This window comes from Heliangelus exortis, chromosome 27, assembly GCF_036169615.1.
Source record: "Heliangelus exortis chromosome 27, bHelExo1.hap1, whole genome shotgun sequence".
Classification (NCBI taxonomy): Eukaryota; Metazoa; Chordata; class Aves; order Apodiformes; family Trochilidae; genus Heliangelus; species Heliangelus exortis.
Genome location: NC_092448.1, coordinates 1,490,493 through 1,506,426, shown reverse-complemented (window position 1 = coordinate 1,506,426; position 15,934 = coordinate 1,490,493). Strand labels below are relative to the sequence as shown.

Genomic DNA, 15,934 nt, shown 5'->3' with positions numbered 1-15,934 from the left:
TGGAGCTAGAAATAGATAAATAGATAGAACTAAGACACCATTCTCTCCAGCTGAGAGAAAGCAGCTTGGCAATTTGAGATGACTAAACTGAAAAAAAATTGTCGTAAAATAACAGCAATGACTTTCCCAATCCTTTGTTTTGGCCTTATGCAGTGTAGCCTTGTGTAAGAAAATGTAAACTTTTCCCTTTCATCTTTTTACAGATAGACTTTTATCAGAAGCAGTTTATGTAAAAGTCATCATGTTACCTGGGCTAAGCACTTGTTGGCAACTGTAGCATCAGGAGAAACCTCTGCTAACAGGCTGGGCGGGTATGTTCCTCAGACTCCAGTAATGATGTTCTAATACCTGTGTGGAATTAGGATCATAAAAATGGTTTTTAAAGAAAGGAGGGAAATTTCAAAGTTCTAATCAATCGTAAAAAACACTTATATCGTTAAAGGGTGAATATGATTTTGAGTGGAGAGCATGAAGATATAAATGTTCAATAGTGCAAAAAAAAAATTTCTAGTATGTACCAAATAACCACACAGTTTTGGTATTTCACTGCTGTAAGATCTGAAGATGGGGTTAGGCTGTGCCTTGATGTTTCATCTGTCTTCTTCCCACTGTCCAGTAGAGCTGAAGTCACCAACCTCAAGGTTAGGAAATAAAACAGTGATCAGTAAAACACCCTGAGTTCTGAAGGATTAAATATTTAACTATTTATATATTAAATAGTGGTGGGTTTGTTTTGTTTTTTTTTTTTTTTTCTAGTCAGCAGTAAGTCACCAGAGTAGTCTTATATAAGAGAAAGCGCTGTGGACAAGACAGTTTGATATCTAAGACTGTCAGCACCTGCACAATTACACACTCTGCTCATACTCCTCCTTCTATGTGCAAAGAAACATAAAAAGGGGAAAGAGCTTTCTGCTTATTTTCCCCTTTCTATAAGAAGCATCCTTCTGGGTAGACTGCAGGATGAAACAGAACTAGAAACAAAGGAACTTTGTTATGTTGTGTTTCTGCTCTCAGAAGATCAGATGTGATTGTTTTGAATTAACAAACATGCAAGGAACACTTACATTCCTCACAATAACTGATCCCACAGCAGGGTATAAAAGCTGCATCAGTCAGTGGGGCTTTACAAATAGGACACAAGAACTCATCAGGTATGGGATCATCATCAGAGGATGAGCAGGATGGCTCTTTGGATAAATAGAAAGGTTTTTCCTTCTTTCCTCTGGCATATGCTTCCCTGTAGGCAGGGTGGGGAAGGAAAAACACAAAAGTTAAAGATGGACACAAGGAAAAATTTTCCAAGCTTTGGATTTTATCAAAGGAAGTAAGAGATGGAATTCTGCTCACCTCACATTAGCCTTCTAAAATACAGGTATTTGAATTTAAGTACTTTTTTTGGTTGCTTTGGCACTCAAATGCTTCCCCATGATTTCTCTTGTTCACTTTTTGGTCAGTTCAGTTAATTCCGTACTTATGCACTAAGAGCTGGTATTGAATATTTCCCAGTTCTTGTCAGCAGAGCTCCGTTTGTATTGGGATCTTTCACCTCCAGCATGGAATTCCTGTGCTCTTTCCAACTCTGGGATCAGGCTCGACAGTTTGGCCCTGTTAAGAAAAGAAGTGCAGACATACCTCATCTAAACTTCACACTTTAAATGACATCTCAATTATTACTACTTTAACCAGCAAAAGCCTTTAATCCCCTCCTTTTCCTAACCCAAGGCTTGCTCCAATCAAATACTTTTTCTTTTAAATACCATAGCCAGGATGTTCCAAAGGCTTGAGTTTGGAACTCAACAAAGAATGGCTTAACTTCAGGTTTATTCAGGGAGAAATATCCCCTTAGCTCACCATCCACTTGGAGAAGAGACACAAATACACTTCTCCTCCAAAACACAATTCAGAGTGAGAGATTGAACGTGCCAGCAGTTCCACAGCACAACACAGCATGACAACAGTTCCAGAAGGTCACATCTGCTCATATGCCACACAAACACACTCCTAGAAACCATCAGGTACACTGACACAGCTTACACATTCTTGTGTTCAAACCAACAGATTGTGCCCTCCACTGCACCTATGCTGCCATTTATGGCACTCTCCAGCATTCCAAAACTGGATCCAGAACCAGAGTGACCAGAGAGCAAAAAATAGTTATCCAGTTGTCCCTGTTACAGAAACACTCCTCATTTAACTGTTGCAGACCCACTGAAATGTCCATAACTTACAGCCAACTGAATTACTCTGCAAACATTGGGTTTTTAACACAAAATGAACAAAATGTCTCAGAGATGGTGAACAGCTTCTGAAGGGCTTCCTTGTGTCTTGAAGCTGAGTAATACTGCAGGATTACACTGAGGCTGATCAGGTACTCCCCTCCTGTCTTCCCAGCCTGGGAACAACCCTCTGTAGGATAGGATCCAAATGGAAACATTTTGTAAACTTAAACCAATGACTTCAAATATTGAAAATTAAAGTTTTGTTCACATCTCAATGGTTATCCAGCTACAGATCACAGCATAAGATTTAAAATAACAAAGCAAAGACTCTTGGGTTTTGTTTTTAAGTATTTGACAAGAATTTCCATATACCTCAATAAGCTGGGCCAGAGAAACAAGTGCAGAGGAGTCCCTGATCTGTTCACAAAAAAATAATGAAAGGGTTTTAACATACCTGTTGTCAAGAAATAAAACCCCATCTGAATTAGAGCAAATGCTATGAATGTGGTTTGGATAAATGCACTGTGGGAACTACCAGGGTCCCTGGGCCAGCTACAATGACTCACTCACAGAGAGAGACATTCACGTGCAGAAAGGAATTCAAACTGATCAGTGACAGCATCACTGATGTCAGATTCAGACTGAGTGGTTTCAGACCTACAGACAAGAAGTTTTCAAGTTGAAATATGACACACCACTCCATGACCAGCAGAGGCTGTATTCTTCACAGAACACAGAGACACACTTGATGAATTTCTACATTCAGTTCTTCTAACAGCTTCTCAAGTGCTCAGACCCCACAACTCTGGGTTAATGTAATGCCTCACCCCATTCTAGTGAAGAAAAAGCAGTTATACCTAAAATCAGGAGGACAAAAAAAACCATCCCACCACTTCATAATTTTTATACTGGAAGGACTATTTTGAAATGCAGAGTTACACATCATATTCCACCCCAGGAGGCAAATCAACATCTAGAGCATTACCAGTCAGATATTTCCTTGTGTTCCTTATTTGTACTTTGGCAGCAGCAGGACAGAGTTTGCAAAGCTGTAGGAAAATGCTGCCCCTTTTCCCAGTGTCAGTTCCAAGTGGTGGCATCCTGAAGAAAGGCTGAACCTTTGGGAAATGGAAGCAGCATCCAAACCTGAAATCACCCAGATCCAAACATGTCCTGCAGGCAGAAGGGAAGAAAAATGACAGAGCTTTTACCCACAAAGGCATTGGGCTCCAATCTTGTGCTGAATGTGTCCACTGGGCTGTTGGCATTTTCATGTGCAGACAAACTATTCAACTGAACTGCTTCATCAGACAAAGTCCAAAGATCAAATACAGAACTGCAGAATACCAACCTGGGGAGAAACAATTCTTTAACTGATGGCAATCTACTGAAGACATTTATGTACTCAGAGGGGCCCAAACAAATTCACCTCAATTATATAGTTTCAGGAAGAAATGCCCAGGTATTTACAGACACAAAAAGAAATTGTTTAGCTGCACAGAGATGTCCTCAAAATGTTTGGGATATGTTGGTTTGAGTCATAATTATTGTACCAAGCTTAACAATAACAGATTCTCAGTAGGTTTTGGTAACATTTTCAAAAATTAGGAAAAAAAAATAACCCTGTACAAATGATGGCATTACACAGTTTTGTTATGCTGAATCAAATACATTGTATTTACAACAAAGACTGTGTTTTATTGGAAAATACTTTAAGTTAATGTTTGGGAAATTAATACAAGGGTACATTGTTTGGATGTAAATGCAGGCTGCAATAGAAAGTGTGAGATTGTGATTTTACATACAGCTTTTGATGTTCCACTCACTGGCTCCCTTTGCCTTCCAGATGTTCCACTCACTGGCTCTGACTGGTTCTAGAAGAACAAAACAAGGTGATCAGAACTCCAAATAAAGCACTTGTACCAAACTTAAGCAGTGAAAGCAGAGTATAAACCAGTTCTCTGACGCACAGAGTAAAACATGTTCAAGTCAAAATTCAGTCCCTACCCCCACCTTTTTTTCTTCAAGATGCTGCTGTCCCTGCTGTCCCCCAGCCTGTCACTGCCCGGTGTCCCATCACACCCCAGGCCTTCGCTACCCAGTGCCGACCCCCACCAGCCCCCTGGCTCTGCCATGATCTCTCAGCAGCCCTGGGCCCATCACTGCCCAATGTCCTTTCACTCTCCCAGACCCTCACCATCCCATCTCCCCCCTGTCACCCCCAGGCTGCCACCTCCCCGTGTCCCCTCCTGTCAGCAACCAGCCATGGCAGGACAGCCTGGGGGAGATGCAGTGGGCTTGGTGGTCACAGGGCCAGTGAAGGGAGGGGATAGCTCAGGGTGTCTGAGTGTCTCCTGGGCTGAGAGAATATAGAAGGAAAAATTCTTGGGAACAAGTCCCCCATGATCACCTGGTTTTTTCCTTCCAGGTGATGATGGTCAAGCCCCAGGCCCATGCAGCCATTCTCTGCACACAAGTCCCCTGGGGCTGGATGTCTGACACATGTTTAATAAAAGAACACAGCCCCAGAGATTTGGGCTGTTCATCTTCAGATGGGGGGAAGGTGTGTGTGTGAGGAAGATCTGCTCTCCCATTTCATTATTGCGCCTCAGCAAAAACATTGCAAGATTTACACTCAAGAAATCAAAGGTAAGTGATGCAGAAGGCTCCAACCACACATTTCCACTGACTCCCTAGAAATATGCAAGACCACACCATCAGTCACACTGCCCTCCCTGCTGTAGACATGTCAGACCAAAAATGATGGTTTCAACACAGAAAACACAACACAATCCACCACAACAACAAAAAAACAACCTGAAGAAACCAGGAACACAAACCATGGGTCCCTAATAAAACCCTAAAAATGAAAACAAGCTTTCATCCTTTAAAGGAAGCCCAGGGTGGTGAGGCCTGGTCCTGCTGCTCATCACTGCTCTTCTGAGGCTCTGCCCAGCTCCCTGCCCCCAGCTCTTCATCCCTCTCCCACCCCTCTGTCACTCCCCTCTCCTGGGGCCTTTTCTGTCTCTCTCAGGCCCCTGGCCCGCCCCTGGCCCGCTCTCTCTCCATCCCCCCTCTCTCCTCCTTTCCGCCCTTCTCCTCTCCCTCCCTCCCCCCCTCTTTGCCCCCTTCCCCTCCATCTCTTTCCCGCTCCTCACCACTCTTTTTCCTGCCTCCTCTCCCGGCTCAGATCCCCTTCCTCCTGCTCCCCCTCCCAGCTGGGCCGGGGCCGGGGCAGCCCCGGGGTCGAGCGGGCTCAGGCAGCAGGAGAGGAGGAGCACCCCGGGGCATGCTGGGAGCTGTAGTCCTGGGGCATGCAGGGGGCTGCCCGGTGGCCATCTTGGTTCCAGGGCCATGCTGGCAGCTGACGTTTCCACGAACTCCCCATCCTGCAGCTGTGGAAAAACTCCAGGAGGGTGGCGGGGATGAGCCAGCAGCTCCTAAAAGCCCTCAAACTGAAGGAGGAAGCATGCAGAGGGGGGAAGCAAGGGCAGGTACCCTGGGAGGACTAGAGAGGTGGTCGGAGCAGCTGGGGAGCAGGGCAGGAGAGCCACATCCATCCCAGGTAGAATTGAATCTTGCCAGTGTAATATATGTGTGTGTTTGTGAATTCATGCTTAATAGTTATAAAGTGTTTGCTAACCTAACTTTTATAAAGTATTTTGCTAACCCCATTTTGAGAGTACTAATAATATATCTGCCTTCAGCATTGTGAAAGATGCAAATATAACTGTTCTTTGTGTAACTACAAGGCTTAGGGGAACAAGAAACAAGACATCCACAGTTTCTGTACCTTGAAAACACTACAGTGTATATTCTGTTGTGCTAATCCAAGCTGATTTTGCTGCTCACCCCATAGCGTTGCAACTTAAGCTGGTTTTACTGCTGACTGCAGGGTGTTGCACAGGAAAGGGCGAAGGAGCGCTTGTGCGGAATCAAAGGGTAACAAGAGGGGAAACTGAGGCAGGCACTGACTACATCCAACAACCACCAGATGGGGGTCAAAAAGACCCTCAGAGAGAAAGTGGGCATGTGCCTTTGAAGGCAGCCTCTTCCAAGAACTAATAAACTTAAAATAAAAATAAAATATTGATATAATCCATCATCAGCAAATTTGCAGATGACACTAAGCTGGGGGGGGAGTGTGGATCAGCTGGAAGGCAGGAGGACTCTGCAGAGGGACCTGGACAGACTGGAGAGTTGGGCTGATTCCATGGGATGAGGTTCAACACGGCCAAGTGCCGGGTCCTGCACTTTGGCCACAACAACCCCATGGGGAGCTCCAGGCTGGGGACAGTGATTGGAGAGCAGCCAGACAGAGAGGGACCTGGGAGTCCGGACTGACAGGAAGCTGAACATGAGCCAACAGGTAGCCAAGAAGGCCAATGGCATCCTGGCCTGTAACAGGAACAGCGTGGCCAGCAGGTCCAGGGAAGGGATTCTGCCCCTGTGCTCAGCGCTGGTGAGGCCACAGCTTGAGTCCTGTGTCCAGTTCTGGGCCCCTCAGTTCAGGAAGGATATCGAGGTCCTGGAGCAGGTCCAAAGGAGGGCAACCAGGCTGGTGAAGGGACTCGAGCACAGATCCTATGAGGAGAGGCTGAGGGAGCTGGGGGTGTTCAGCCTGGAGAAGAGGAGGCTCAGGGGAGACCTCATCACTCTCTACAACTCCCTGAAAGGAGGTTGGAGCCAGGGGGGGCTTGGTCTCTTTTCCCAGGCAACTCTCAGCAAGACAAGAGGGCACAAGAGGTCTCAAGTTGTGCCAGGGGAGGTTTAGGTTGGACATTAGAAAGAATTTCTTTCTGGAGAGGGTGATCAGGCATTGGAATGAGCTGCCCAGGGAAGTAGTGGATTCTCCATCCCTGGAGATATTTAAAAAGACACTGGATGTGGCACTCAGTGCCATAGTCTAGTAACTGCAGCAGTAGTGGATCAAGGGTTGGACTTGATGATCTCTGAGGTCCCTTCATACCCAGCCAATTCTATGATTCTATGATAACATAACCCAGCCTATTCCTAGAATTGTCATGAATATGTATTAGAATAGGTATGAATATGTATTAAGGTATGTAATATAAGCTAAAAGATTAAACTTTATGGTGTGCGTGTGAGTGGAGCAGAGACTTCCTATGCATCCAGCACTGTTTTGCTTATTGCAATTTTATTAATTAAATTAAACCATTAACAGAAGAATACTTAGTCTGAGTCATTTATAACAATTTGGAGGCTCGTCCGGGATCCCTTTCAGTGCTTGCACTGAGGTCCGGATTGGGGGGGCGCCCCACCGATCTTTGGTGGCTCCTTTTTGGGCCCCTGGCTTCACTGACGGGATCCTGAATCTGAAATTGCAGTAAGCAAAAATTTTAATTTTTTTGTGATGAGCTCTTTTGTGGACTGCAGTGTGTTTTGCCTGTAATTCTGCGCGCAAAAATCCAAACAAAGACGATGGGGTCGTAAGTATTTAAGGTGTATTCTGTTTGGTTGGGTGGGATTTGGTTGCTTGTGTGTGTCAGAGTGTGACTGAGACGGAACCTGGTTCTGGAGCGATTGTGAAGGTCTTCTAACCACGGTTTCAATCTCCCGCGAGGGACTTGGCCAGTGAAGGACTGAAGCGATTCTTGTGGGATTTGTGGGTGGGTGTTAAGCCACCTGCAAAACACTCTTATTGAAGCAGCCAAGGGCGAGAGGATTGCCACTAGTAAAATCCTCACATTATGAGACAGAAGAATACTAAGAGATTATATCAGACTAACGTTGAGAAGTTACCAGGTATTCCTCCGGAGAGTCCTTTAGGTCTTATGATTAAGTATTAGGATAGTAAGGGAAAAAAGAAAAGGAAAACCTAAAATGAAATTAGTGCAATATTGCATGACAATTTGGCCAAAACCATTTTCACAGGAAGAAAGTGGCTATGCATACTTATGGATCCAGAATTCTACTTTACCTACAGTGCCCCTCCTCACATTAAAACCTAGGGAGGAGGAGAATGAAAAGAAAAGCAAAGATAAAGTCTCTGGCTGTAACTAAACATCGAGTGTTATCAGTCCTAGAAGCAGACACTGTCTGAGAAACTTGCTGTTAATTTTAGCAAGTACAACTACTTACAAGAGACTTAGCAGAAAACAAAAGTACTAGACAGAAAATTACTTTTATCCTGGCCCAAACCAGGACAGGGACAGAAGAAGTTAGACCCTGATTGGGTATCTGGAATTCAGAATTATGGCCCTACGGCCCCCAAGAACAAAAAAAAAAAAAAAAAAAAAAAAGGAAATTCGACAGGTCCTAGGATTATTAGGATATTGTAGACCCTGGCTTGAAAGCTACAGTGAAAAGGTAAAATTCTTGTATGAAAAATTGTTGGGGAATGGCTTAAAGAGCAAGGCCACGAGCTGTTTGAGCTGAACAATGTATCATGAGGGTTATGAATAGACAATATTGGTAGTCAGAAAATGTTACAAGTTTAGGCAATGCTATTTTACTGTTTTACAAACCTATGCTGTTTTAACTCTAATGTAAGACAATGCTGTTTTATAAAAGACAAGGTAGTCTTGTAAATTATGCTGAGCTAAAGACCTTGAGAAAAGTTACAAAAGAAGAGCTACGTGCAGAAGATTAGGAAGTGAAGAAAGAGCTGTTACAGCTGAATTTTAGACTGAATTAGCATTACGTAACCTGTATGTGATCATTGCTATTAATTAACCAATTAGCGTTAAAGTTAAGAGTGCAGTCATCACATAATAACCAATCACTAGGTGCTGTGTATTTAGTAAAGATACACTTGCTTGTATATAAACTGAACTATCTTGGCAATAAAATGAAGCTTGCTTATCAATCATATTGGTTGTCTGTTCATCTTCCCTTGTCTCTCCCAACAAAAACTTAACAAATAACCAGCTTAAGTGGTTTGTTGAAGATGATCTAAAATGTGAAGAAATTAAAAGAGCATTGGTAGAGACTCCTGTATTAAGTTTACCAGATTAAAAAAACAAAACAAAACAAAAAAACATAAACAAAATTCCTTTTACCTTTTTGTGGATACTGCAAGCCAGACAGCTTATGGTCCTCACTCAGGATTGGGCAGGGATCAAGAAGCCTGTAGGATATTTATCCAAATTACTTGATCCAGTGCAGAATTTTAAAATATGAAACTATATTAATTGACTCTCCCAACTTGGAATTGAGGATAACCTCTGCACAAAGCTCTGCACAATTTCTGTTTGGGGAACCATCAGAGAAATTACAGCATGATTGCTTACAAGCAATAGAAACCCAAATGAAAGTGAGATTAGATTTAAGTGATACTGAAATGTAGAAGGGAGAAAAATTATTTTTAGACGGATTCTCCTGAGTAATAGGAGGGAAAAGAAAATCCGGATATGCAGTAATTAATAAAAATCTAGAATCAGGACCTTTAAGTCCATCCTGGTCAGCTCAGGCTTGTGAATTATATGCTTTATTGAGGGTCCTATAATTATTAAAAAGAAAGAGTGGAACAATACTTACTGATTTTAGATATGCATTTGGAGTGGTCCACACCTTTGGAAAATATGGGAAGAGAGAGGATTAATTAATACACAGGGAAAGAATCTAGTACATCAGGAACGAGTTGTAAGTATCTTAGAGGCATTAAGGGGACTGTTATGACCCAAGCTATAATTTTATTTTTTATTATTATTATTAGTATTATTATTACTATTGTTGCTTTTATTATGTTATTATTATTTATATTATATGTTGATTGTGAGGAAAAAATTAGCCACTAGTCATATATGTCGCACGAATTTACAAAAATAACAGGCTTTATGATTTAAGCAAATCTTTGAAAAACAAGTTTACAAGAAGAGAAAATTTACACAAATTGATCACTTTGGGGAGAGAGTTGTTAAGAAAAAGAAAGAAAAACAAGAGAGCAATTAAGTTTTATCACCATCTGCAAGTGATGAGAGAGAAAGAGGGGGGGGGAGAGAGAGAGCTCAACCTTCCCTTTTTCTCTTGGAGTTTTTATACAAGCAAAAAGGGGTTCTGTCTTTTCATAAACCACTGGCACACAGACTTGCTAAAGATGACACACAGATCTGGCCATCCCAATTACTTCTCTTTTATTTATTGTTATCTTTCAGTCCTTGTTACCTTGCTAAATTTATTATCTTTGTCTTGACCATGTACAGGGAGGCAACCTGATTAGCAGTCTTATCTTTAGGTGCCTGTCAGGCATGATACAAAACAGAAGCTAGTTAAGTTTGGGGTAAAAATCTGTTAGTTGAGAATATGTTTGGTATATTTTTTTAAAAAAAAGAGCAGGAAAAAATACTGATTTAAGAGACATATTTCACCCCATGGCTCTTGAGTCAGCAATTTTTTTTAATGTGTATGTATCTATGTATGTATATATGTATGTATGTATGTAGGTACATGTTTGTGTATATATATATATATCCCATGTTGTGTGTTTATCTTATGTCATGTGTCTCTTTCTGGAATCTGTGTTTTTTTTTTAGCAGGCCGATTCCATCTCCGAGATTTCCATTAAGGAACAGCTGGGAACCGCGCCCTGCCTGGCAACAGTTCTTCCCACTGCACGTCTTTCCTGGCTCAAAAGCCAGCATATTTTTAACCTGTGTTTGTGGGGGATGGTAAACTGTCTATTGTACCACACATTTGCCACACAGTATTTACCTAGCACTTACATGTGCAAACACATTGGGGTACAAAAGCATTAAGCGATCATATTCTCAAACAATTTGGGTGCATTTGTCAAAAGATCAATAGAAAAAAATATTTAAACAAGTGGCTATGAGTGGAAGAAAAATTGCCTATAGGCCTTTTGAAAAAGTATAAGTTGATTTCACTGAGCTACCAAGAGTTGGGAGGATTAAATATTTATTAGTGATAGTAGATAATTTAACACGATGGGTAGAGGCCTACCCTGTGGCCAACCCATGGGTTGATCCATGGTATTGACTCTGACCAAGGCACACATTTTACCTCAAAAGTGATTAAGTTATTATGCAAATCATTGGGAATACGTTGGGAATACCATACTCCCTGGCATCCACAAAGCTCAGGAAGAGTGGAAAGAATGAATCAAACTATTAAGCAACAATTGGCAAAATTAATGGTTGAAACTCAAATGCCTTGGACACGATGTCTACCATTGGCACTTTTAAATATCAGAACAAAACCACAAAGTGAAACTGGGTTATCCCTCTATGAAATGTTATATGGGATGTCTTATTGTCAGGGCATGCCTTTAGAATATAATATAATAGAAGATGAAAATATCAGAAAATATATTGTAACTTTGGGAAAACGGATAAATGAATGAAGAGAAATGGGAATATTGGTGCAAACACCTCCCTTGGGATTTGCGATACATCAGTTTCAACCTGGGGATAAAGTTTTGATAAAGACTTGGAAGGAGGAAAGCTTATCTCCTCTCTGGGAAGGACCTTTTCTTGTCTTACTAACTACAGATACTGCTGTCCGTACTGCTGAGAAAGGGTGGACACATGCCTCCAGAGTTAAAGGACCAGTAAAGGAGTGGAAGATCACCTCCCATCCTGGGGAACCGAAGATCACACTGAGAAGAACACAAACCATTAAGTAATTGGGGAATTTCATATAGTAACTCCAGAAATTTAAATACCTGATAAAATTAAAAAAAAAAAAAAAAAAAAGAAAAAAAAAAAGAAAAAAATTGTAAAGGAACAAGGGAAGGGAAAACGGGAGTGGAGACACAAGTGACTTTGATGTCATAAAGTGGAGTTAAGAGAAAAAGTTCCTTAATCTGACCCATCATAGGGAAAGGGGCAAGACTGGATGGGACATAGAAGCTGCAGTTGAAGAAGGTCTGCCGAGGGTTGCAACCCCTCTGGGCTGTGACCGCTGAGCAATATGATCCCTACCGGACCCTTTTTGATTTTGATGGGGATACTAGCATCCACCTTGGCAAAAAATTGCCGTCAATGTGTAGCCACTACCCGTAAAGGAAAAATTGTGACATGAGGCAACCAGGTGCCAAAAATTGCCAGGTAGTGGGCTTGACCTCGTGTGAAGCCCACCTGTGCCTAATTAGAGCAGGCCCCTACTGCGCATGAGCAGGATTAGGGGGCCAATGAAAGGCTCACACCTGGCATAGGGAGAGAGTGGTTGGCCACCTTCGGAGCAGTAGCGCCAATCCAGGCTAGTCAGACCACCACTCGTGAGATTCTAGTGGGACACCTGGTTGGACCTTGGAGCACCGCATCCATAGAAGAGGTTCATCTTGCTACAAAAAATAGTGTCACAAACTCTGAACTATCATACACTGTATGATTGTAAAAGATCACTGGTGGGGACATGTACTCACAACGTGACACAATACCACCTATGCAAAGAAAAGGGTGGTAGGGTAATATGCTATGACCCAAAAGAGTTGCCTTACCTGTATTGGATACAGGTCAATGGTCCTAGTGGACCCATGATAACAAGGAGTAGAGAAATGACTGATCTCAACCTGTTGGGAAACTGTCTGGAAGAAAAGAGACATGTGAGCAATCCTGACTATTTAGCTTTAGCTAGAGTAAACTAAGGGCCTTGAGACCCAGTTGCAAGGTTACTGAAAGATGAGCTATGGGAAAAAGATAAGGGAGCTGGCAGTAGAAAAGAAGAAATAACAGGATAATGAGGAAGCCAGCAGAAGTCCTGTGAGAACAGAATTTGTGTCCAAGATATAGCCACCTGCAAGATATCGTTATATAAACGAAGGCTCTATATAAAGCGAGTGTCCACTGTTAATAAACGACTTCACTTTAACCATATTGGTGACTGCGTGTCGTCCTTTAAGCCTCCGCGGATTTTCTCCTACATCAACCGGCCAGTAAGTCTAATTTTTGATGCATGTTGAGCAATGGATGAAGATCCTTATATGCCTTGTGGGAACTTGGGGTGGTGGCAATACTATAGTACTTGTGAAAAGTATATATGCCCAAGGACCTATCCAAAAGGGAGGCTGCTCATGTCACACTTACCTCCAGTTTGTGGTCTTGACTGGGGAATTGATTATCCTGGGGAGAGAGCTCAGCACTATTGTGGGAGTGGAACTTGGGGATGCGCTTGTTAGAGTACTGCTGCCAGCTGGGGATGGCCTGAAGAGTGCCAAGGAACAACGCTGAAAGCATGACTTGAGAGAGGAGAAATGCAGAAAGACTGTACTGCTCATGCTTGTAACCCTCTCAATCTAGCCATTCTAAACCCTCAGCGTTGGAAAGATTTGGAGGTAAGATTTGGGATAAAAATATATGGGTCTGGTTATGATCTAGGAGCTGTGATTTAGGTAACATTTATTGAGCGAACTAGGGAACCTATACAGCAGAGGTTGCTTTTTAACTCATTTTATCATTAATTGGAAACTGGAGTGAAATACGAAATTCCCGCAATTGCTGAAAACATTGCTACATCTTTGAATATTACTTATTGTTATGTTTGTGGAGGAACGAATCAAGGAGACCGATGGCCCTGGGAAGGGAGGGAGAGTAACATAACTGATTCAAAGACATGGGAACAGCTTGAAACAGGTAACAGGAAGCACCAATGGGTATTACAAACCTCTATAATTGGAAGAAGTTGCTGGCAAAATCTGGGGGCCGGCATACCAGTAGGTAACCTCGAGTGTGAAGGAGGTTACCTCTGGAATGCAACGACAAAAAGGTGGGATAAATGGGGAATGCCTCTTGAAATGGCATGGGCATTTACAAATTGGACTGATGGAATCAGTGTATCAAAGGGGTGGCCCACTCCTGAGAGCCAGTATTGGATTTGTGGTCAATTTGCATTCTTACCAAAAAATTGGTCAGGGTCTTGTGTTTTAGGGACAATCAGACCCAGTTTTTTCCTGTTACCTATATGTAAGGGAGAACACCTTGGGGTACAAGTATATGCAGAGGCTGGAGAACTAAGGAAGCAATGAACCAAACATGAATTACAGATAGGTGACTGGAACAATGATGAATGGCCTCCTGAAAGAATCATTGCATATTATGATCTGGCCACATGGGCTGAGGATGCTGTGTATGGATATCAAACTCCAATCTATATGCTCAATAGAATCATTAGGTTACAAGCTGTAGTAGAAATTGTTGTAAATAAAACAGGGGATGCTTTAGAGCTAATTGAGAAACAGAATACGCAAATGAGAACCTTTTTATATCAGAATCGCTTAGCTTTAGATTATTTGTTAGCACAAGAAGGAAGTGTGTGTGGGGGAAATACAATCCAACTAATTGCTGCTTGGAAATAGATGATGAAGGAAAAGCTGTACATGACCTGGTACAGGAAATGAAGAAAACTGCACACATTCCAGTTAAAACCTGGAAAGGAATTAATTTGGAAGGAATTTGGAACAAATTACTGGGAGGTGATTGGTTGGTAAAAATTTGTATTGTGGTGTTGGGGATTATTGGGGGGGGTGTTAATTATACCATGTTTAATGCCTAATTTGCCTGATCAGCAGTCAAAAAAGTGCAAAATGAAACTCCTAGGTTGTTAGTGGTGAATACAGATGAAGAATATCAGGAAGAAGAAGAAGATGATATCGATTCATGCTCCTGTGAATGGTATCTACATGACAAGAGTGATCCATGTAAATGTGAAGCTTGTAGGTATAGGTGCAACTGGTGTTACGTATCCTCAAACTCTGAGGGAGAGGCTGATTAAAATAAAATTCACAAAATGAGTCTAAAAACAGAAAAGGGGGAAATTGTAATATATGTGTGTTTGTGAATTCATGTTAAATAATTATTTGAATAACTATTAAGTGTTTACTAACCCAACTTTTATAAACTGTTTGCTAACCTAACTTTTATAAAGTATTTTGCTAACACCATTTTGAGAGTACTAATAATGTATCTGCCTTCAGCATTGTGAAAGATGCAAATATAACTGTTCTTTGTGTAACAACAAGGCTTAGGGGAACAAGAAACAAGACATCCACAGTTTCTGTACCTTGAAAACACTACAGTGTATATTCTGTTGTGCTAATCTAAGCTGATTTTGCTGCTCACCCCATAGCGTTGCAACTTAAGCTCACCAAAGAGGGGTGGGAGCCTCGTCGCCAACAGCAGACCATAGGGGCTGGCCTCCTTCCTCTTCAGGGCACTCAGCCCATTTCTGAGGAGGAGTAAGGTCTCCATCCTGATGTCTGTGCTAGGATCCTTCAGGCACCTCAGCACTCTGCACAGCAGGCCACAGGCCCATATTTCTTTTGCCTGTGTCAAGCAGAGAATTTATTTCTGTGCTGCTGGAGCAGTGGAGGAGCAGCCTGGCACAAATGCCGTGTGCTGAGCACCAGCCTCCTGCCCGGCTCCCTGGGAGGCACTGCCGGCATCGCTGCCACCCCTCCTGCCTGCGGGGGCCGAGGGAGGGCAGGGAGGGCAGGACAGCAAAGGCGCTGTGGCCCCTGCTCAGCCACCCTTCTCTCTGCTGACAGCCACCTCCTTCCTCTCAGCGAGGCCCAAGCCACCACGTCACCCCCATGCTCCAGCCCCAGGCTGCCAACACAGGTCCGCCTGACTCCGCCAACTGCTGTTGCACTGCCAAAGCCCCTGGAGTGCATGTGGGCTGTGGCTCAGGCACCGTCCCGGCCCACAGAGACAGCGATGGAGGCTGTGACCCTTCTGCCAGGCCACCGCCCAGCAGCCCTGAGGGCTCCCCTCCTGCTTCAGGGTGGCCCCACAAGCCCC

The 15,934-nt window shown here is 42.9% G+C and overlaps 1 protein-coding gene across 6 annotated transcripts in view; it reads right to left on the bottom strand.

Moving 5' to 3' along the window:
• Positions 1-4,109, bottom strand: part of LOC139787602 (POTE ankyrin domain family member B-like) — a 247,762-nt gene extending 243,653 nt beyond the window's left edge. For 2 of the 6 annotated variants that reach the window (XM_071726819.1, XM_071726827.1), the window contains exons 1-6: positions 4,025-4,109; positions 3,205-3,392; positions 2,790-2,876; positions 2,229-2,406; positions 1,348-1,605; positions 249-348 (exon numbers count right to left, since the gene is read on the bottom strand). The gene's annotated coding sequence lies outside the window, so the exon portion shown is untranslated. Of the gene's footprint in view, positions 1-248; positions 349-1,347; positions 1,606-2,228; positions 2,407-2,789; positions 3,074-3,204; positions 3,393-4,024 lie in introns of those variants that run through there. The other 4 variants (XM_071726823.1, XM_071726820.1, XM_071726822.1 and 1 more) reach the window with 4 other exon arrangements.
• Positions 4,110-15,934: the final 11,825 nt, after the last annotated feature.